This window comes from Lycorma delicatula, chromosome 12 (assembly GCF_047948215.1).
Source record: "Lycorma delicatula isolate Av1 chromosome 12, ASM4794821v1, whole genome shotgun sequence".
In the NCBI taxonomy this organism is placed as follows: Eukaryota; Metazoa; Arthropoda; class Insecta; order Hemiptera; family Fulgoridae; genus Lycorma; species Lycorma delicatula.
Genome location: NC_134466.1, coordinates 25,158,261 through 25,181,095, shown reverse-complemented (window position 1 = coordinate 25,181,095; position 22,835 = coordinate 25,158,261). Strand labels below are relative to the sequence as shown.

General features: G+C 29.1%; 1 long non-coding RNA gene across 1 annotated transcript; it reads right to left on the bottom strand.

Moving 5' to 3' along the window:
* LOC142333171 (uncharacterized) lies at positions 1-20,668 on the bottom strand. The gene is made up of 5 exons (XR_012758546.1): positions 20,603-20,668; positions 19,662-20,112; positions 15,734-15,878; positions 14,286-14,395; positions 1-911 (listed from the first exon to the last, which is right to left on the bottom strand). It is a non-coding gene; the product is annotated as an uncharacterized LOC142333171 (long non-coding RNA).
* Between the last annotated feature and the right edge of the window lie 2,167 nt (positions 20,669-22,835).

The following is a 22,835-nucleotide window of genomic DNA, read 5'->3' as shown; positions in this document are numbered from 1 at the left end:
AGCTGATATTTTATAATGCGATTCCTGTAGGTAAATGAAATATTTTCATTATACATAATTAGCATTCAACCTCAACCGTTCCTTAAAAAATGTGTTTAAGTGAAAATGCAGGATGGAGATGGTCATAAATTAGAGTTCTCTTGCCCCATTATTAAATTTAGCGTTAAATAAGAGATAAAACCTCATTCTTTGATTCATAAGAGGTTTTTTGTGTTAATATTTTTTTTGTCAAATTATAATTTTTTGGATAAAATTAAACATTTACTGAAACAGTAATTACACCGTTATTTTGAGCAGACTTTAGGCTTTCAGAAAAACAGGAAAAAGTTTGGCGGTTTTTGTAAATTTTCCTTAAATTAATGGGGATACTCCACCCTTAAGTTTTACCTTTGAAAATTCCAAATCGGTGGCCATTTACATTTTTTAATCGTTAATAGGTCTGCAAAGAGCTTTATCGAATAAAAGTAATTTATTGTACGTATTTTATTGAATTAAAATAATCATTATACAAATAGCGTTAGTTTTATCGAATTGTGTTTTATTAGATAAAATTTTAAGCATTTTATTATGAACAAAATGATTCCCCATTCGTTTAAATACATCGATAAAAAAGTTTGAGATATGGTTGAAATTGTTAAAGCGAACACAAAATTTATGCAGCCAAACATTTTGCGCCTATTTTTACCCCGAAAAATGTTGGTGGCAAATATCTCCTTCAACACTCTTATTATATGTTTAATATTTAAACTAGTTTTTATACTACCTGCTAGAATTACGTTTATTATAAAAATATTTTCCATTTTTTCAAATTCAGCTTCAAAATTAATATAACAAAAGAAAAGTGCAGTTGTATATTCAATAGCGGTTGAAGAAAGAACAAAAATAAATGGTAAAACATAATGAAATCCACCCTATAAAAAAATAAAAGAACATCATCATTAATTTATAAAACATAAAATAACAAACATTAAAATTTTTTTTAAATTACGGGCGTGAATGTATGAAGGAATGGAAGTATTTACGGTTAATAAATTACAAATATAAAATGAAAAGTTTTACAAAAGGTTTCAGCGATGGCTATGAGTTCCTAACATGATTGTTAAGTTTTCTAAATACATTCTGTTTTCTAAATATTTAGAATATAATAGATATATCTAATATTTAGATATATCTAAATATTTAGAATAATAATATTTATATTTTCTGTTTTCTAAATACATCTTGTTTTTATTTTACAGCTGCATGTCAAAGTTAGTATTTCTTTTATTATAGATCTATCTAAAACATTAAATATCTAACACTTAATTCACCGATTAACACAATGAAACATGATAAACTAAAATATTAAAAATTATTACTCGCTTTCAAATTACATCAAAATCGTTCTTCTAAACCATTTTTTAGAGATACTTATATAAATAATTTACTGTAGAAGCTATCAAAGATTATTTTGTCTTGTCTAAATATTATATATAAATATTTATGTATATTTTAATGAGAAAATAATATATTTTTTCATTTAGTATCTTTTTTTTGTAATGAAACCAGTCATTTGACTGGTTTGATGCAGCTCTCCAAGATTCCCTATCTAGTGCTAGTCGTTTAATTTCGCTATACCCCCTACATCTTACATCCCTAACAATTTGTTTTACATATTCCAAAACGTGGTCTGCCTACACAATTTTTCCCTTCTACCTGTCCTTCCAATATTAAAGCGACTATTCCAGGATGCCTTAGTATGTGGCCTATAAGTCTGTCTCTTCTTTTAACTATATTTTTCCAAATGCTTCTTTCTTCATCTATTTGCCACAATACTTAATCATATAATATAATAATATTAATATAACAATAGGAGGAGTAGCAGGAATAGCAGGAGTAGGTTTCGTGATGAACAAGAAGATAGGGAGGAGAGTGGAGTATTTCAAAACGCATAGCGATAGAATCATTGTAATAAGGATAAAATCAAAACCTAAACCGACAACGATTGTTAACGTCTATATGCCTACAAGCGCCCATGATGATGATGAGGTAGAATGTGTATACGAAGAGATTGATGAAGCAATTAAACACGTAAAAGGAGATGAAAATTTAATAATAGTTGGAGATTGGAATGCAACCATTGGAAAAGGCAAGGAAGGAAATATAGTGAGTGAATACGGGCTGGGCAAAAGGAATGAAAGAGGGGACCGACTTATAGAGTTTTGCACAAAGTATAATTTAGTAATTGCCAACACCCAGTTTAAAAATCATAATAGAAGAATATACACTTGGAAAAAGCCAGGCGATACTGCAAGGTATCAGATAGATTGTATCATGGTTAAGCAAAGATTTAGAAATCAACTCGTTGACTGCAAAACTTTAAAGATTATGGAGGTAGAAGAATTTTGTTATTTGGGAAGTAAAATTACTAAAGATGGACGAAGCAGGAGCGATATAAAATGCCGAATAGCACAAGCTAAACGAGCCTTCAGTAAGAAATATAATTTGTTTACATCAAAAATTAATTTAAATGTCAGGAAAAGATTTTTGAAAGTATATGTTTGGAGCGTCGCTTTATATGGAAGTAAAACTTGGACAATCGGAGTATCTGAGAAGAAAAGATGCTAAAAGGTGCTATAAGAGAATGTTAAAAATCAGATGGGTGGATAAAGTGACAAATGAAGAGGTATTGCGGCAAATAGATGAAGAAAGTAGCATTTGGAGAAATATAGTTAAAAGAAGAGGCAGACTTATAGGCCACATACTAAGGCATCCTGGAATAGTCGCTTTTATATTGGAAGGACAGGTAGAAGGGAAAAATTGTGTAGGCAGGCCACGTTTGGAGTATGTAAAACAAATTGTTGGGGATGTAGGATGTAGAGGGTATACTGAAATGAAACGACTAGCACTAGATAGGGAACTTGGAGAGCTGCATCAAACCAGTCAAATGACTGAAGACAAAAAAAAAAAAAAAAATATAACAATACATATCCTTTCTTTATAAATTTCATATTATTTTCATGTGTTTTTCAAACTGTATATCTATAATACAATATGAATTGTATTTCATGATTTTATATAATTTGTTTTTAGTTGTAAAATTAATACAGTAACTGATTTTCTTTAAAATACTGGTAATTTTGCATGCCTGCTGGTTAATTTATATTATCAAAGTATATTTTAATTTAAACTATTTAATTCAAATCGCTGGTTAAATACAAGAAACTCAGAATTTATAAATACCTTACTTATTTAATGCCAACAACATAACCGTATTTGCGATAAGATCAAGAATCAATAAATTTAAAACGGCACTTTTTAAAACTGATAAAAAGATATGATTAATAGAAAGTAGTAAACTTAACAAACATTTAAATTAGTAATAAATAAACTGATAGATAATTGTAATAGCTTATCGATTAGATGCCCACATGCAGCTAGTACTTAGTACCTTTTTTTCTTTTTCCTGTTTAGCCCCCGGTAACTACCGTTTAGATAATTCTTCAGAGGATGAATGAGGATGATATGTATGAGTGTAAATGAAGTGTAGTCTTGTACATTCTCAGTTCGACCGTTCCTGAGATGTGTGTAACTGTTAATCAAACATTGATAAACACCGGCTTTAAATTTATCGGGTTACATTTTTATGGAAATGTTTCACTAAAAATAATATGAAAATAGATAAATCACATCTAAGAAATGGCATCATTACACACTGTAATATTACATTGTGTTATTTTGCATGTAAAAAACCAAATTAAAATTTCAAGTTGTTAAGTAGATAACAGTGGAAGGTTTTTATAAATTCTATTTGTAATTAAACTGTACTGCAGTCAACTAAAAATCTGTTCTACAAATATACTGAATAGTCTTAAAAGATCGATTTAAAATTTCAAAGGTTTAATTTTTTTAATTCCCAAGCAGCTAACATATGAAAAATCAGATACAGTTAAACAGCTACTGACAGCTGCCTGTTGACATTAGCAATAGTTTTGAGAATACTCATGCGGGTTAACCATAAAAATTTGATTGTGAAACTATAATAAAAAGTGATCGTATACACATCTGGGAGATTTTAAACTAACCCTTGAAATATTTTTTAACTAGGCGGAATAAAAAAAAAATTAATTTTAACCACTGAAATCAGAACAAAATAATAATTACATAGTTTTAAATGAATTCCCTGTTTGTGAAAATTATAACAAGTGTAGTCATGACCATCTTTAATCTCAAAAATTAATCTGTACGCTTAATTGTTCATTAAGTGTTTGCTAAGCATTTTTCATTAATTGTTCATTAAAAACGAACTTAAATATGTTAGATTCTTCATTTTATTTAATCTAATACAAAGCATATGCTAATGGCTTAACACCTACTGTGTAAAATTAAACAAAAAACAAATTGAAACAAAAAACTACTTATAAAAAATACAAAATAGGTAGTTTTAATTATTTTTTTTTGTCTTCAGTCATTTGATGCAGCTCTCCAAGATTCCCTATCTAGTGCTAGTCGTTTCATTTCAGTATATTTAATTATTACTTCATTAAAACTAAAATCTCTGAATTACAATGTTAGAGGCAAAGACAGCATCTATTTGAAAGTTTTTTTAAGTTTACAAAGAATAATTGGATATAACTTCAGTATTCAACAAAAAATATACAAATATAACTAACTATACTATGAGCAGAATATTTTAAACAGCATAAAGAAAATAAACAAAGTAACAGTGATTACATTGAAGACCATGTTATACAGCAGAATATTTTATAACAAAAAAAATTTATTTTTTAATAGAACGAACTGGATGACCTTAATGTAAAAATTAACCAATATAATGTATAAAAATGTTAATACACTTTTCTTCTCCTTAATCCCTGGAACATTTAATAGATAATTTTTTTCTACGTTTTTGTTTATGACAGCAAAAATATTAATTTAAAATTGTAACTTTAAACGACAAACTGAATGAAATTGCATAATAAATTTTTTTTTTAAAAACTTGAAAAAGTTTTCAACCTTCATCAGTAACTCAAGTCAAGCAGTCTTTCTATAAAAATTTAACTTCTACAATGATAAACAAAACCAAATTGTAAGCAACTTCTTTTTTTTTAATCAGACTTCAAACTAAAGGTTGTCATAAAAGCATATGAATATATGTTAAAGTATATATATTTTTTTATAGTAATTACACAATTTGGTTCAGTTTATTGATATGATAAGTTAAACATTTTAAATTAATAATGACTTTATTCAGATCAGTTATAATTGTACTCTTTACACCATCTCAGGAATAGGGAAGTGTGAAACCTTTTTATTCCTTCTGGAATTGTTGACAAATCATCTTTTATTAGATATTGTCTAATTCCACGCATATAAATATTAATATATTTTTCCCGTTTAAGATCTTTTGAATTAAATGGAAAAATTTCTTTGTCTCTCTCATCTAATGAGTGCCATAAATCCTGTGTATTTTTATCAGAAAATTCCCATTGCCTTAAAGAGAAATATGAGATTACATCCATAAATTTGTCAATTTTTTCTGAAATTATTAATAACCTGAAATCAAATAAATAAAAACAAGTTAATCGATTAATTTAGGTATCAGGTTTTTAAATTTATTATTTGTTTATTATTGTGGTTTTTTATTATTATTACTGTTGTCACTACTATTGTTATTGATTTGTCTTATTTTATTTATGTTCTTAAATTAATAACTTATAATTATAGAATCATTTAAAATTTTTAATCTCTCAATATCTTGATCGCCGGGAACACGCAACAATATGTTTATTAGCCCGACGGGCTGGTCTAATGGTTAAATCATTGTCACAGATCAGTTGTTTAATAGTTGATTTTTGAAGTCGAAGGTTTTGAGGTTCTAATCCTTATAATAGTTAATCTCTTTTATATTGATTTGAATGCTAGACAGTGAATATGGTATACTTTCGTGATTGGGGTTCAATTAACCACACGAGTCAGGAAAGGTCAGCCAGATTCTGTACAAGACTACATCTTATTTACATGATGTCATACATATCACCCTTATTTTAATTGGCCATGAGGGGGGGGTTGTTTGTTGAAATCCCATAAATTAGAAGTAAAGACCCTGTTTTTTTATGTGGAGTATACAATAACTTTATTAAACGGGTAATAAACATAGAAAACTTTTAAACAAAGCGTGTAGAGAATTTAATTCTATGTGAAATAGTGTAAGATAAGTTGAATAAAACAAAAAAAGTTAGAACAATTTGAATTTTATTTAGAAACAGTACACTAGATCAAGTTTACTAGTGCATTATACATACCGATTTGTAATAAATGTTCAAAAATGAGCCCACCATTTTCAACACATTTTTTTGCATGCTTCTTTCTATACTGTTTTTGTTGCTCTTTTTGTTCTTCAGTTGTCCTTAAGCGACTCAGCTGCATCCATAATGTGGACAATTTATCCCTCACGAGAATGTATTTTTGTTTCATACAAAATCTTTTTTAATCATCCTCAGACGCAAAATTCTAACTGTGTTAGATCAGACTATCTTGGTCACCAGGAATGTGGATCTCCACAACCAATCCATTTTTCAGAGAAATGATGATTTAAGTGAGTTGAAACAGCATTAGAAAAGTGGGGAGGTGCACCATCGTGCTACACTTTGTGTCTCATTGGCAGAGTAACATCTTAGGTACACCTGAGGATGTAAATAGACCTCAGCATTAAGCGGCCAGGTTATATGAACAGTCAAAACAGCTGGTTATGAAAATGGTTGTACCATACACTGATGCTAATTCTGTGTTGAACATTGTTTTTCACCGTTCCATGATTTACTTTTGCCTCTGTAAGCTCATTTCATAAGTTGTTGACACCATCTCAAGTGAAATTTGCTTCGTCAGCAAATAAAACGTACTTGTAGAGTTGTCAATTTGTATTCCATCAGTTGTAGAACTGTATGTGAATCAGACCATCTCTGGCTGTAGATGTTGAAGTGGTTGTTTATTATAAGGATAAAACTTGTTTTTTAAATGTCTTCCAAACCATCAAATGTGAAGCTCCGGTCCACTTAGAAAGGTGCCGTACATGATGCCTGGACTGCAATGAATTGCTTCAATAATAATTTTATCAATAACAGCATCGTGTCGGTTAGATCATTTGTAGCTGATACGAATAATAGGTAGTGAACCAGTTTCCTGAAGATTGCGAAAATTCACGTTAATTGTTTTGATACTGCAATCCTGTGATTCAGAAAACGTATTTCATATTCTACAACAGCAGCTGTAGCATTACCATTACATTCACCCCATATCAGCGTATTTCTCTATTGTAAATAAGTATGGCATTACTTCAATGACAGACCAATTACATTCAAAGTGAAATTCACAGAAAGACTTCGATAACGATAGCGCAGTTTGCTGTACCCGATATACTTAATGTACCTCAAGAATGATTTAAAATCCAGTGTTGCATAATGTTGAACAGTTATTTTATTGGCAACTTTGAAATAATCTTTTAAATTTATTTTATTTCTGTCAATAGTTGTGTAATTTCCACTTTTTTTTTATTTTTTAACAGCAAATTTTATTTTTACAAATTTTTCACATGCCCAAAAAATAATTTTTCTTTTTTGTTTATATTATGTAAAAACTTTTCTAAGAAATATAGTAATTCTATTACTTAGTAATAGTACCTAGTAATAGTACTAATTCTATTACTTATAAATACCTTCCAAGCAAATGAACGTTCATAAATCCAGGAGAATGCTAATGTTGCATCTGAATACAAATGTATTTCATGAATATGTTTATTCAGAGCATTTATTACCTTCTCTAATAAATGTGAGAGTAGTAAAGAACCAGATAATTCAAACCTTGGTAGTGTTATTTGCTTTAAAGAAGTAGGTCTTGATTTGGAACAAAGTAAATTACACAAAATTGTTTGATTAGAAAATAAGAGTTTGAATGTACGACTGTAATCCTTTATGGAGGCATCTGAAAATCCATGTATTTAGATTGAATTAACCTCAGCACCATCGATGAATTTAATTAGACGAATCATCTTAATTAAATCAATTAAGTGCAACTGATTGTATAATTTACATCGTTGAGGTAACATCATTGTGAGTAATCTATCATCCCAATCAATTTTAAGTTGCATTAAAGATAGCATAAAACATTTATGATAGAAAACAATAGGACCAATTAGACCTAATGGGTCAAATATTCCTGCAATAATAGTGAGAATAATTCTTTTAGTATCAATAGATTGAGTAAATGTGTCTGTAGAATTGTTCCATAAAATGCCTAAGATATGTAACTCATGTTCATGGGCTAAAGGAATAGAACAGTTGTGCTCAGGAGTAGCAATATTATGATTACACTGATAGGCAAAAAAAAAAATTTTTTAATGTTTCTCCAAGTGTGATACCATTTCTTGAATTTCATTTTTGCATACAATACAGAACTGTAAATAGAATTTTTCTATCGCCCTTAGTTTTAAGTAAATTACGCTTCAAAAAAAAATGAAAGGAAAATATAGTTAAAATCTGTAAAATTTATAATTTTGCATGGCCATACCTATGTTAGAATGATTTCACTGATGTTTTTCTGTTATAAATAGCCTCAAGCACATCCCAAATTAATATCCAACAGTAATCGACTAGCATGTTAGTATTCCATTTCCCTTTATAGACAGCTTTCCATCACCAAAATGTCTCTAGAAACATTCACTGTGTTCATCACTATCTCCAAGGTTGTCTGGGAAAAATTCCAAATAATAGTGGAGGAAATGTATTTTCAGACATATTATATACCATAGCTCTTATGAAGTAAAAGTTGATTAACAATATCATGGTAATTGTTGGATTTTTGTTTGCCGAGAAAAATTTTGCAAACATCTTTAAATGAAGCCCAAGCTACACGTTCTACATTATTTAACATTGTGTTAAATACATCATCTTTGACCTCTCTCTTATTTGAGGACCAACAAATATTCCTTCTTTAAGTTTTCCTTCACTTGCATTCAGAAATTTCTGAATGCAACTATCCTTCTTCATTGCTTTTACAAAATTTTTCATTAGTCCTAGCTTGATTGGGTAGGAGGTAAAAATATTTTTTGGGGTTCAACTAAGGGCTCATGAATAATATTTTTCCCTTTTGGAGTTAAGTTATCTCATTTCTTCTACTCTTTATTAACTAAATGTTTATCCCTAGCTTGGCTGTCCCAATCGCAAAGAAAACACATGTACTTGGTATAGTCTAACAAAATAGCTATAACTTTCAAATCAACACATATGTTTCAGCTATGTTTTTTATAATTTATTTGTTCAAGGACGTCTTCATCACATCGTATATCTCTTTCAAATTAATATCATAAGTGATTGGTATTGAAGGATATTTGTTACCGTTGTGTAGTAGAACCGCTTTTAAACTATACTTGTTTGACAAATCTATCAAAAGGTGCCAGTCGTCAGGTTTATGAGCTTGTCCTAAGTGCAACAAAAATTTTGCAAACGTCTTTAAATGAAGCCCAAGCTACACGTTCTACATTATTTAACATTGTGTTAAATACATCATCTTTGACCTCTCTCTTATTTGAGGACCAACAAATATTCCTTCTTTAAGTTTTCCTTCACTTGCATTCAGAAATTTCTGAATGCAACTATCCTTCTTCATTGCTTTTACAAAATTTTTCATTAGTCCTAGCTTGATTGGGTAGGAGGTAAAAATATTTTTTGGGGTTCAACTAATGGCTCATGAATAATATTTTTCCCTTTTGGAGTTAAGTTATCTCATTTCTTCTACTCTTTAGTAACTAAATGTTTATCCCTAGCTTGGCTGTCCCAATCGCAAAGAAAACACATGTACTTGGTATAGTCTAACAAAATAGCTATAAATTTCAAATCACCACATATGTTCCAGCTATGTTTTTTATAATTTATTTGTTCAAGGACGTCTTCATCACATCGTATATCTCTTTCAAATTAATATCATAAGTGATTGGTATTGAAGGATATTTGTTACCGTTGTGTAGTAGAACCGCTTTTAAACTATACTTGTTTGACAAATCTATCAAAAGGTGCCAGTCCTCAGGTTTATGAGCTTGTCCTAAGTGCAACATAAGCTCATATATTTTTGCAATAAATCAAATTATTTTCATCAATAAGTACTGAAAATTTCTTTTTGCCGGCTTCAAAAGGCTGAAATTTTGTATTTTTTTGAAGTAAATTCCAACCTTGCACTCTTAATCCTAACAGTTCAGCTTTTTTTTTTTGATGAATTTAAAACCCTAACTAAGTCATTTAATTACCTATTAATTAAAGGTTTAGTCACCTTGTGATATAAGAGTGGCTTATTTGAAGATAATTCAAAATCAAAATCATTGTTGCCCTTCAGTACTGCCTGATTCTTCATCGCTGCTTTCAAAACATACATCCACAGGTGGCTCAGGAACTGGAATAATTTCACTGTGAGGTACAGGTCTGATTGCAGATGGCAATGAAGGATATTTTACATATGTTTAGGTTTTTTAGAAATTCTAGACACATTTGTTAAAAAAAGTAACAATCGGTTGCATGATCCTTTGGTTCGTGCCAAACCATAGGTATACAAAATGGCAAAGCCTTCTGTGTACGTTTCAGCCGTCCTCTTAAATATGCAGAACAGTTAATGCATATCATATGAGGAGTCATAATTACTAAATTTATCATTACTTAATTTAGAATCATTAATGTTATCAGTATGAACTAGTATTTGTATTTTTGTTGACATAAATCATATAAGTTATTTGAGTAACATTGATTGTTACTATGACCTTTGTGAAAACATATGAGACAACTATTATTATCCTCAAAAATCTCTTCGTTCATCATTGGATAAATTTAAAGATTCTTTGCATTTTTTTTTAATTTATGATTGCCATTACAAAATAAACAATGTTTAAAGTTAGATCTAAAATAATAACTAACATTGTTGTTTATGAATCTTGTTAACATTTAAAGTAGGATGTTTGCAATGAGATTTAAATGCATTGTAATATTGTCCTTCAACATTTCCAATACTGAATTGTGAATTTATAGTACTCAAACTAAGATTTTCCAGGTTGTATCATCGGGTTTCAAGAAATTCTAAGAACTCTTGAAAGTTTGGACCACCCTTATTTGATAATCTTTCCTTCCGTAATCCAGCCGTGTTGTTAGAAATTGAATTGCAACGAATTTGAATATGTTAACTGGATGTTGTATTGCTTCAAGTGAGTTTAAAAATGAAGAAATATCATTAATGAATTTAGACTGAAGAGCTAATGATTCTCTTTTTAAAAAATGTATTTTTAAAATGCAATCTGTATTAAAATATAGTCATAAATTTTTTATCAAATGTTTTATTAATAAATTTAATGTGATTTTATCATTTTCATTGGTTAATGGAAGCTTTTTAATAATGGCTAATGCTTCATTTTAGCGGTGAATGTAAGTAATGTAATTTTTGAACATTTGTTAAATCTTTTCAAGTGTGGATTGATTCATTAAATGTATTAAAAACTTGAGGCTATTCAAGAATGTCACCATTAAACAACGGTAAATTGAAAAGGTGTGATTGTAATTGTTTAGTAGCTGTGTCTACAGAATGTTCTTGATTATTTACTCTATGCTGACTATTTAAAAAATGTTGCAGCTTATATTCTATGTTGCATAATTTTTTCTTGATTTGTTCTTGACCTAAAGACAAACTATCATTATCAACATCCATTTCTAATTGTATCTGAATGGAATCATATTTGCGGTGCAAATTTTTGTAATTTGAGTACAGTATAGCTCTCATCTTGTGATGCGTCAAATTTATCCGCGAATGTTGCAATTCTTGTTACGAAAGCCTTAATTGATTTTCAATGTCTTAAGAATTGTTCTTTATCCATAATGATTACAATAACTAATATGGCCAAAAAAACTAAATAAAACTAAATTACACTAATAATATTATATAGATATTGGTGTTAACGTAAATTATGAACCTAGATCCAATGTAGTGAACAAAACTCCAAAATAATATTTTCATTCGTTCATAATTTAATTATTATTATTGAATATCACCAATGAAGATTGAATTTGCCAAATTGCAATGTATTTATATGTATTTCGCAATATGAGAACTTCACAAGTAGCTGATATTTCACATAATTATTTAATTATCCAGTCATATCCATATTTCTTAATTATCCGGCCCAGAGGACAAAAAAAAATGTACAACAATTTCAGCCATTGAGCAATTCGTTGGATCTAAACTGTATATAATAAGTAATGCCATATAACCAATTATTCATAATCACTTCCTTTATTTGCTTTCAAAATTTACACTTCATTTATTAAACATTGCAATGAGTTATAATAATTTATGTTTTTAGTTAAGTTCACATTTTAAGTATATATTAAATATGTCTAGCTAGAACAATAAAAATTCAGTAATGTTGCTTATACATGTTAAAATAATTCAATTTAACAATTAATCGGGCGTACAGATACTTACATGTTAGGAGCATTCAATAAAAAAGCTTCTTATTACATTTCCAAAAAGGAAAAAAATTACAGAGAAATATTAATGCTACAAGAAAGTGAAATACTAGCGGGTTTAAATTCCCTTACATAACTGGTGTAGTAGATAGCATCTACATTGAAATTAAAACTCAAAATTTTAATAAATTATAATAATAGGCAAGATTACTTGAATGTTAACATCCATGCAGCATCTACTGCTGAAGGATGAGATAATTAATTGCCAGGATGAAGAATTTAGATTTGGACCCAAAATAGTATCAAGCAAGTTATGGTTAAATTTACTGAAGCTTGTTTGCTTGCTGGTATTCAGAAAGGTAAGAAATAGCACCGTGATTACTAACATTATTTGAAACTCCTAACTCTAGGGAAAAAATATTATATAACAAGCAAACAAAAACACAACATTTAAGAGAAGTTTCAGATAAATGAAAAATTGTTTTCACATATTTATGCGAGTAAAAATAGACAAAGTTTCTACAATTACAATTTCATTAAGTCTATAGTTTCATTAACATTAAGTCTATGCACAGTATTTATTAAGAAAAAAAATAATACTTCATAATGTGCACAAATACATAAAGGACAACTTCAACACAACAGTTTTCATTTTCTAGTATTAGTAAACGTTTAATCAGAAACAAGTTATTACTTTCACTGAAATATAATTATATTACTCAGTTGTTGTTCCTGCCTACATCAGTTTTAAACCCTGTGTTGGTAGGATATCTTAAGAAGAACCCCTCAATTCTTTCTTCTGATATGTTAAAGCAGCTCTAGTAAGAAACTAAGTGCTCATTGGAAGCTTTTTCAGAGTGAAGTAACAAATCATTAGGGTGGGTATTCCATTTTGATTGATCTACATTTGCAAATGTTTATAAAGAACCGCGTAAAAAAATTATTTGTTTTAACATTTTTAAGCTAATCTAGAGCAGCTTGATTTCCTCTATATTTGCTATAAAGTAATAGTAACCTTTTATTTAACTTATTTTAGGCGTTACTGATGATACAAGTATTTGATTAGTTTCCGGTAATTACACAATCTAGAAATTGTACAATCTAGAAAATTATATGGCAGTTGGTAAAAAGTAAATTCATATAATTTTTTTGTACATAATTTCTCAGTCTTCTTAAAAATATCTCAGTAAAAATGACTTCATCTCATTTAATGATTAAATAATACATATACTACTCAACCTGTACCCACTGAGTTGGTCTAGTGTTGAACTTATCATCGCAAATTAGCTGATTTTGATATCGAGAGTTGAACCTTAGTTACTTTTATATGGATTTGAATATTATATTGTGAGACCAGTGTTCTTGGTGGTTGGGTTTCAATTAATTGCACATCTCAGGAATGGTCAACCTGAGACAGTGCAAGACTACACTTCATTTACACTCATACAAATCGTCTGAAGTAATGCTGTAACAGTGGTTCCGGAGACTAAAAACAGAAAAAAAAAGAAAAACTACGCCTGTAATTCTAATTTTCCAGCCTTATATTGCACCCTCAATGAGATATTTTTAAAAATCTGTTCTTTGCAGTTCGCCTAAGTATGAAAGGAACATTTCGTTTTCAAGTATTTATGTTGACATCACCGATGAATTGGATTTCATTTTTAATTACGATAACAATTATAATTTCATGATCGTACTACAGAAGATATAATAATTTGAGTATTTGTGATCAGAGCTGTTCTACCAAGATTAACTTAAAGAATATAAGCTGATAAAATTAAAAGCCATACTTACTTCATCATATATACTTACTTATGCTTGGTCGTACTACAACTACTGGTAACCCTTTACTACATCTTCTAACAATGTCTTCTGCTACTGCTTTAGTATATACATATGTATTAGGAATATCATCCAGCAGTCTGAAATAAAATAATTTTCATATTAAGTTCTACATATATATAAACCATAAAGATGTTAATCATATATAAAATCATGCCTCTCATTGTAGAGATGTTATCTAGAGTTAAATGATATAATATTGTATTACCACTTTTTTTTTAAATGTTAGCACTTGAGATGAAACTAGTATGCAGTCTTTCTGCACACTTTTGTATATCTTCATTCGGTTATAAAAGGTTGTAATAATACAGCAAACAGAAATATTAAGAAAAGTTTTAATTACCGTTTGGTAAAATGGGTATCTAAGAAATTTATCGGAACTAGTTTTGCTAAACTGATTTTTATAAAATGAATAAATAAATCTTTAAGATGGGGGATTGTCTTAAAGACTCTTTATTAACTGATTGTTTCAATTAATTATTTTGCTAGTATGCATTGTACAAAATACCATTTTATAAATTATACTTAAGAGAACATTTTAAGAATCTTCAGCTTTATTAGATATTAATATACTTTAAACGATTCAAGTCTCTATCTTCATTAAAAAATAAAACATGTTGTTCTTTACTTTCAAAACATAGAACTAAAATGATTAAAGCCTATGAAAGTGTTAAAAAATTTATATATCTGCACCAAGAAAGTTCAGTTTCCCCCCATAATTATATGATATTTTTACAGTGTACTGATCTTGTATGTTCCAGCACATAACAGATTTTAAAGTAAGAATGAAAAAATGATTTGGATCTTCATTCTATGGTAAACTCACATCTAATTTTTTTTTTCATAATCTGTATTATTCAAATATGATTACTAATTAAAATATTTGAATATGGAAAATAAACATTTTTGAATACTTATAATATAATAAACATTTAATGAATCATTACTTCCTTCTCTGAACACAATTCCATGCCTATTTTTGACAAGTAATCTTAAGGTATGTATACTGATAATGGTATATAATATAATAATGATCGTAATTCACCTTTTTTTTTGGCTTTTTTAAATATATTATTATAGATAAACACATCAATAATTTTGTATTAATTTCTCAAGCATGATTACTGCTGATATGTTTAATAAATTATTAAGAAAGTGAAATCCATCTTAACAGCAAATTAAATGTGTCTCTAGATCTTTCAGTTCCTTAGAACATCGTCAGGAAAATAAAATAATTTTATAAAATAGTCAAAAATTAAAATGATTAAGCAGTCATTATTCTCCTGACAGTGGTCTAAGGTAAAGATCAAGAAAAACACATTTAATTTGCTGGTAAGGTGGATTTTCACTTTTTAAATAATTTTTTAGTACTAATGGATACAATCAATAAATAAAAAAGGTAATAAAATAAATCTTACAAAGTGTCAGATTTTTTAACTGTTGATTGTTAAGGCACTCTGTTAATGTTATTAATTTGTTGTCGTCAATGGTTGATATATAAAATTTCGCTTCAATTTTATTCAAGTGACAGTTAGAGTAGGCTGTTGATACACATACAAATGCCTAAAATGAAAATAAAAAAGAATTTGGTTAATTAACAGCATCTGTTTAATTTGAAATGTAATTAACTTTTGCTATTTATATTTGCATGATAGTCATTGATGAAAATAGATTTAAAAAAATACACAGAATTAAATAAAATATGATTTCAAAACTCATTCTGGAACAATTTAAGTTTTTTGTAGTAATCTTTGGTGAACAGGAGCATATTTAAAACAGTAGGTTTTATTTTCTCATGATTTTAAACAACTGATTTTATTTTTCTTATATCTGTTTCCTACAAGTATTTTTATACAGTTATATAGTAATAATTTTTGTTAGTTGTATTTTCATAGTTTGGAGTAAGGCCAGAAAAAGGTATTCATATAACTTTGGTAACGTTTCAAAATGCATTAATTTCCTCTTAAAAACAGGTAGAAATCTGTGCTATAAATCAAATTCGATTATTTATTAAATCAAGAATCTTCTCTGAAAAATGTTTAATAACATATCACCCTTGAAATTGACACAGCCTGACGACATGCTATCCTAAACACCCTCAAAGAATGGGGACTCAAGGGCATTATACTTGCTTTTATTAGGGGTTTCTTAAATGGTCGAACTCTCCATGTTTGTGTGGAGATTCTCTCTCAGGTAGCGTCAATGTGGAGAATGGAGTACCAATGAAGTGTATTAAGTGCCACGTTATTTTCTATAGCCATCAACAGTATTATTAAATGTGTGCAGACGCCTGTTTCATCTTCTTTATTTGTTGATGTTTTTGCTATATATATTGCGTCCTGTTCTACAGCCACAGCGAAGAGACTACTACAGAACACTGTATCTTGCCTTTACATGTGAATTTGGTGATGAAAACCAACAACTTACTTTTTTCCATGTTAATTCAGATGTCACTAGTGTTTGTAAATATTATGAAAAAAGCTTATGTAAAAATTCAGTCACCTGTATGGACACTTCTGTTGTGACCCTTTGAGAACTCATAAAAACAATTAAGAAAAACTTAAGAACAAATAACATTAAAGCAAGCTCTTAAAAAACACATTTTTCCAAATTTAAATTTAGTTCCTGGAATGTCTCTTTGTGTTAACTGTTTCAAAAGGTTTTTTTTTTCAGCAGAACAAAGAACTACATGAACGCAAAGACCAAGAAAATTGCATTGTCCCGCATCACAATACTGAACAATTGAATGCTGCTTAAATTATGCGACATATCATTAATAATTAAAAAAAAAAGCTATTTTAAAAATATTGTGAACATCAACTTCAACAACATAGGGGCTAAATATAAAAAATGTAAAGTGCAAAGAAGACAAGAAACCCCCCCTTGGAGCACTTATTTAGCAAATCAAAATGGTATCGCTTTTAACAGGTTTTTCATGAGTTTTGAGAGAGATAATTTTTTTAATAGTACAATATACAAGAAACTTTTTTATTTACCATAAGCATCTACACAAAAACACTGCAAGTTATGCAAATTTGAGATTTTTATCACCAGCCCCATCAGAGTTATTTAAAGACAAAATTTTAAGTTTTTAAAAAAAATTATTTTCAAAAATTCATGAAAATTTAGGGGCAAGTATATCACCATTGATATTACTTATGGTAATAATACTAACATATACCTACACATAAAAAAATAATTCAAACTGTGTTTGCCATCCCTGCATCTTGAAAAATAATTAACAAAAGTGAAATTTCACAATCTTTCATGTTCAAATTTATTTGTAATTTTTTCATAGAAAAAAGGGAGATAGGTAAATAAACCACTGAATCAGTATTTTACCTTGAAAAAATATGAATAAATTGCCTTTTTTTCATCCTTCCAGGACCAATAGTTTTTTAGTTATAATTTTTTCTGTAAACCCTTAAAATCACAAAAATAGGTGTGCACACCATAACAAAAATGGCCACCACAGGTAAACTGCTTAAATAAAAATTTTAAAAAGTAATTTTAAGGTCCTGAAACGTGTAGAAAACAAGTGGGTATTTTGAATTGAATTGAAAGTGGCTTTTTTTTTTAATCGGTCAAGCAACCAGCTTATGTTTTTTTGGGACACTTAAAATGGATTGACCCATACACAAACACTGTGGGTTCTACTCGCAACTGCAAGAACACAGTACTTAGGCCTGAGTTCACAGAACTTTGAAAATCCTAATTTCAGCAACAGATATCTCTGTTTAAACGATGCAAAAGCTTCACGGAGATAACACAAAATTAATTTATTTCTGAACATGCTCAATCTTCCATTCATCTAAAGTGAAATAAAATCTTTTTTCCAGGCATCAATCGATTCTTCACCCTCATACAATTATTTCTTCACTCTCATACAGATTAGTTACTTTTTATGCTCTTATTATCTGCAGTATTACATTTTTCTTTCAATCGGTTGATAATTTCACAGTCAGATGAGAGGAACAGCTTCTTGTTCAGAATCTGAATCGATGTTCAATATTTTGCTTTTGAACATTACTGCTGCTTTCTTAACCTTTTCCTGAGAGTATTTTCTCTCGCATAGTCCTTTTTTTCTGAATAGGTGATTCATTTAAAACAATCAAACTTTTGATGAGAGCATTTACAGCTTCATTTTTTTCTGGGGTATACAAAGGATCTAATTGTTGAATTTCTTCATCAGAAGTAGTTTCTTCAGCATTATTTTTAGCAGAAGCTTTAATCTGTTTGCGGCAAGTACTACAAATTTTGTAACCTTGTTTAAGAAAAGTAAATGTACGCACCAAATTCTTGCTTGCACTTCTCAGGTTTTTCTTACAGGATTTATGACTTTGACTTTTCAAATGGATTGCAACAGTACATTTTACTTGAAGCTATAGAAGTTGATGGTTCCATGCTGGTCACTGTATTCTGGTCCAAGACTATGATGAATTAGTCATAAAACTGCAAATATGTAGAGAAAAGCAAGCTAATTAACAAAGAGCGACTGAAGTCTGAAAAAAATATTTTTTTGATTCACATTATAGATATGATCAATTCTCTTGGTAGTGCACCACCAAACCTTCTTTTCCAAGAGATGATCTAGACTGAATATTACTTTACTTATCTCAACAGGAAGAAACATATACATTCTTTTGTTGGCACTAGGAGTGCATGCTACTCTTCTGTCTATCAAGTGACCCAGTCTGAAAGAGTGGAAGGATTTTCATTGACTGTATATCAATTAGCAACTGCCACTGAGGAGGAAAAATTGGAATATTCTGGTGTACCTAATTATTTTTTAACATGATCCCATTGCAACCCTATTATGAAATGTACATGTACATGAACAACACAATTGGAAGCAAAAAATATGGTACTTTTAAAGACGCCCCCAGCCGATCTGTAGATAGTCAGTTGTTGTTGTAGTTAGTTGTTAGATAGTGTCACTGAAAGGAGAAAATAAATAAATGGTACATATTTTTTTCTTTATAAATACATACATTGTACTGTAATATCACTAAAATAGTGGTACATTGACACTGTAATAGTAAAATAAAGTACAGTAATTTACTGTATAATTTACAAAGAACCTAATCTGTATTTCTGCAAATTTCTTAAATGTGAGTCAATTTTATCTAGCAATGATCTATATATATATATATATATATATATATATATATATATATATATATATATATAGAGAGAGAGAGAGTGAGAGAGAGAGTTAAAATTTAGAAAAAAATAATTATATCACACTAAAAAGCAGATTTTAAATAATCAATAAATGACACAAAAAATTATTTTTTTTTAACAAAAAAAATAATATTTTAGTAGTCAAAATTTGGGTTTACTTACCCCCTTAAGACAAAATAATGGTGACGAAAATCCCACTTTTCGACTCAATTTTTTCTATTTACCCCAGATTCCTCGAAAATTATTAAAAATAAAGTTCTGGGACCTATTTTTTTGTTTAATTTTTCACGTCAGATTTCTTATAAAACTTCTATATTTTCCTTTTAACTGGGTTCCAAAAATTACATCCTGGCTTAATTTTACCATAGGTGCAAAAATCTGGGCGAAATCTTTTGCCAGTTAATGAAGCGTTTCCGAACCTATTATGAACTGAACTCCCTTCTTTATTTTCACCGGTTGATCATGTCCTGAAAGTTTATCACATTCTTCACAAATCACTCTGTGGAAAAAGCCAACAATGATACTCATTCATAATATGCCAAACTACCCGACCTCACATATAATATCTACGTTTAGAAATACGATACACAGATTGTTCAAAAAGCAGTGTCACCTGTAAACCATACAAAAGAATTCAGCATTATAAAATACTTAATACACACTGACATCTCTTACAAAAAATAAATAAAAACAAAAGTAAGCAAAACAAAAAAATATGTCAAATTAACAAACATAAACAATTCTCAGTTAACATTTGCCAGAAATCTAATAGAAACAAACCAGAAGCTCACCAAATGTGGATTTGTCATTTAAAATTTTAGTTTTAAATAATTATAATAATTAGAAAAAATATGGTAACATCACATGACCACTACGGTACAATAAGATCAAATAACTGTTTATTGAATTTATTTATTAATTGTATTTTTAAAAGAATACTTATAATAGAAATGAGAAATAGCATGAGCTTCATTTTTAATGAAACTATTAAGAACCGACTGACATTGTGACAAATTTATATTTTTGTCAAACAGGTTACTATTAACATTAATTTTAATATTTATAATTATAATGAATATTAATAAATGCAGAAATTAACTTACACTTAAATTGTAAACAATCCAATGAATCGTTATCGGGTAATGTGATTTTGTTGTTAAAGAATCTCTGTGTATTGTTCTGTCTGTAATACAATAATTAATTATTTTCATAAAATATAAATACAAAAATTTATTTAAAAAAAAATCCATTTAAGATAAAATAAATTCATCATAGCTTCCAAATCTATGGTTCTAAAGAAAACATTTCCCCAAAGGATTTTGAATAGACTGAGGATGCTATGATAATCCACTAATCTTTTAAATAGCAAGAAAACAGAAATTGTAGAACCGATTAGATCGCAAGTTGAACAAATCCAACCGTCTATGTTTCACTGACGCAATCCAAAGCAAATCAAATTGCGGAGCGTGAGCATGATTAATTCTTCATACCCAAGTAGATACTTTCTAAAAAGAGCCTCTATAAAAAAAAGGCCTTGATAACTATAGTTGATCTGCCCTTCTTAAAACTGTGATAGGGATTTAAAAATAAACCGTTCTCCTCAAATAATTAAGCCGGAAATTCATGACATATCCAAGTTTATTTATTATTAGTGTTGTTTTAAATACTATCATGTCATGATATAAATATCAGGACTGTTCAAGTCCTTAAAATGAAAATCCTTAAAAAATATCTAGGAAGAACCCTCTGATCAGTTTAAAAACTGGATATCTACAATAGCCTCGACACTGTTAGCAGTTATTTTGTCTTTATTACACATCCGATTTACAATTTCATTATTGGTATAGCATTGGTAAAATTTTTTAAATGTATTATTGGGAATATTATTTAAATTTCATAAGACTTGCAAGAATTATATGATCCTCAATAAATTTGGCGCTAGTAGTTTTCTTGGCTAATCGCTCAACCGATAGAGTGAATAAGAGTAAACCGGTTCGATATAAACTAAAAGAGTAAAAAATGAATTTCTACTTTCATTAATTTCACTCCTATTTAATCACTCCTCCAGGTTTATAAACTATGAAATTTATAAATTTATTTGGTAAAACTGTTTACTGTAAATGATTTCAAATGATTTAATAATGTTATAGGGATAAAGGAAGATTTTTTCAAACACACCACTGCCACCAAAATAACAAACAGATAAAAATTTTAGGAGGCTAAAGATAAAAATCGATATTTTAGCGTAAATGATGACCACATTTTTACAAAATTTTATCAGAGTTATAGAGCTTGAAAAATATGTTAGCAAAAAAAATAAAAATAAAAATAACGGAATTCAGTTTTCCTGTGATTTCTGCATAATGTTGGGTTTCTTACAGTATAAATAATTATTTTTAAAATAATGTAAAATAGAAGTAGCTTTCATTTGGTATAAACTGTTCTAAACTTATAAGGTTGTAAATTTATAATCGCAGAAAGTCAGATGATGCCTTCTTTTGTCGACTAAACAAGTCAAATGAAAGTTAAAACAGTGCAACAGTGTAGGCGACTTAAAAATTCCGTGATAGGAAATCTGATACGAACATTAAAATCATATCCCAAATATAAGACTGATGTTTAAGAGTGATCAGAAAAACGAGTTAAAAAAACCATTAATAAAACAGAACAAGTTGATCAAAACAGTACGTTGACAATATAGCCAAGGAGGAGCATGCTAGAAACTGGATCTCTAAGTATGGCACATTGCACGTGCAGTATGACATGATTAGTTGGAGCGCCTTAAATATTTTCTTGGTAAAAATTTCTCTTCCGCCAAAATTAAATCAAGTTTTTAATTTTACCTATTACTTTTTTTTTGGAAACCACATTCTGAATCGATAAAGCCCTAAATCTGTTTTTCTTAGAGGGCACATCGGTAATTTTAACCCGTAAGTGACAGACCCCACATCTCAGGAATATAGTAACGGTGCCAATTCCCTTTGGTCTAGGCCACTACCTCCTCCTAACCTTTTACTCCCAGTACCGACTTTAATATCGTGCAAGGTCATTTCTGTTGTGCGTTCTGGTGAGTGAACATCTTTATTTGAGTTTGTCTAGCGATCCCGTAGATGAACGATAGTGATTATGTAACTTTTTTTATGTATTGTGACAGAATTAATCATTTTGATTCGTCTAACTAATTCCTTTTAACTTTTGAAGACGTTCTTTCGATTATTATTTTCATAGAATTACTATAATTATTATTTTCTTTTACGTCATGGACGAAGCGACAGCAGGTACCTTATTGATTTCTTTTATCTTTATCTTGTATTTCTTGTTACATTAGACATCAAA